The sequence below is a fragment of the Myotis myotis genome, unplaced genomic scaffold (assembly GCF_014108235.1).
Source record: "Myotis myotis isolate mMyoMyo1 unplaced genomic scaffold, mMyoMyo1.p scaffold_m19_p_12, whole genome shotgun sequence".
Classification (NCBI taxonomy): Eukaryota; Metazoa; Chordata; class Mammalia; order Chiroptera; family Vespertilionidae; genus Myotis; species Myotis myotis.
In genome coordinates this window covers 54,322,593-54,324,904 of record NW_023416316.1, presented here as the reverse complement: position 1 = coordinate 54,324,904, position 2,312 = coordinate 54,322,593, and positions in this window count along the sequence as shown.

The following is a 2,312-nucleotide window of genomic DNA, read 5'->3' as shown; positions in this document are numbered from 1 at the left end:
GGGTATTACCAAAAAGATACTATACAACTGGAGCAAGTTTAAGATAGATAGATAGATAGATAGATAGATAGATAGATAGATAGATAGATAGATATAGATAGAGATAGATATATAGATATATAGATATATGGTGTGTATATATAGTGTATATTTGTATATAATATATCTTAATTGATTTCAAAGAGAAAGGGAGAGGGAGAGAGAGATAGAAAAATCAATGATGAGAATCATTGATTGGCAGCTTCCTGCACGGCCCCCACTGGTGATCGAGCCTGCAACCCCGGCATGTGCCCTGACTGGTAATCGAACTGGGACCTCCTGGTTAGATGCTCAACCACGGAGCCACATCAGCCAGGCTAGAGCAAGTTCTTTCCATTATCATCACTGCTGATTTTTCTTGACTTTTGTTTGGGCAACTGACTTATACCTTCATAGCATGAATGACCCCAAAGAAAAGTTTTGTAGGAGAGAGATTCCAAAATGTCATTCTAGCTAGCTTACATGAACTTTAGTCAGGGAGTCTGGAACAGTGTTTGGATGTGTTCCAGCCAAAAGGTAACCTGGTCCCAATGCTCCCTCCCACGATTTCCTCACTGCACTAGAATTCTCTGTGTACAAAAGCTAAGGAATTTAAGGTCGGATGGTCATGACCTCCTAGTGCCTTATCTTTCTCCCTTAGAGAGATGAGACCCAATCAGACACAAGGAAGGTTTCAGGGCTTCTATTCTTCTATAAACAGTTTGTTATATGAATAGAAACAGATAGCTCTACATGTTCTCAAGTGAGATATAATTTTACATTTTTCTCATGCCTGAGATTCTTTTTTAGCCATTCCCTCCTCCTAATAGCTTTCTGCTAGACACATATATTCATTATCCTAACGTTCTCCTCTTTATTCTTCATCTTCTTCTGTTTTAAGTCTTGTCTGTTTTCAGTAGGTAAAAAACAAAGTTAAAAATGGTTTTAAATGGTCCATTTTCCTTACATTGAACAAACTGAAAAAAAAAGAGAAACATCCTAACTCCTTTCTTTAATTTGATAAAGTAGAGGCCAATTGGAACAACCAGACAGAATATAAAAATCTTTTTGCAAATTATAATAAAGTAGGCTGCATAGGTGTTATATATATGCAGTTGATAACAAACATGCCATCTAGCTTGCACTTAAAAGAAGCATTCATAAGAGTCATGGCTGGTGAAATGTATGGAAATAGACCATTGCCCCATAATTAGAATCCCCCAAAGTCACTTGTACTTTGCTGACCCTGGAGCCCTGCAGTGACATGACCCATGAGAGACTGCCTGTTGCCCACCTCTAAGTCAGCCATTGTTAGAGCAGAACAAAGACGGTGTGCTTGTGGGGCAACTAGAATGGTTCTCTGTATCTTTATGGCTCAAATGGAATTCCCAGGATCTGTCTTTTCAGCAAACATTAAAGGTTTGAGTAGACAACTTGGGCCTTTCACCAGTTTCAAAGCTGTAGAGGAGCTACAAATGTAAAGTAATATTATGTACTTGATTTATGCTTGTATTTGTTAAATCATAATAAAAAAAAATTTAAACCAATCCTGGAACTCCTTCCCCCCCTTTTCTTTTTTTTTTTTCTTACAAAAATGATCTGAGCATTATTCCAATTTAAGAAGGAAAAAAAGAATTTTTGTGGAGGACGCCTCACTAGAGATAAAGATGGAATGCAGACAACATTCCTAGTTCCTTCATCTTCAGATCCAGAGGCTATGATTGACACTTAATAGAAAGAATTGTTAATCTACATAAATGGGGTGAGTGTCAACAGAAAATAGCAGCCCTACTTTATGTGCTTTAGACTTTGGCTTTCTCTATAAAACTTTACTTCTGGGAAATCTCAGACCCTCAGGGTTAGAACAAGCACAGGAGGATAGAGCACTGACTATATGGGTTAACTTCCAAAGGGGGAGCTGCTGCATGGATGCATCCTCCAGGGCAGGATAATTTTGTGGAGGAACTAATGCAAACAGAGTAGCTTATTGTCCTCCAATTTACTACTCTTCAAAGAAGGATTCCCTTTGCTAAAGGAGACCAAAGCAATAATCTCATTTACATACTTGCAGTAAACCAGGGAATTTCCTTCAACTTGCCTCTAATTCAACGTTATGAGCACTTCCATTTGTCATTTCCCAAATCTGGTCCTTCTCAAATGCAAAAGAAAGAGGTGCATGAACAGTGATGGCAAACCTATGACATGCGTGTCAGAGGTGACACACGAACTCATTTTTTTGGTTGATTTTTCTTTGTTAAATGGCATTTAAATATATAAAATAAATATCAAAAATA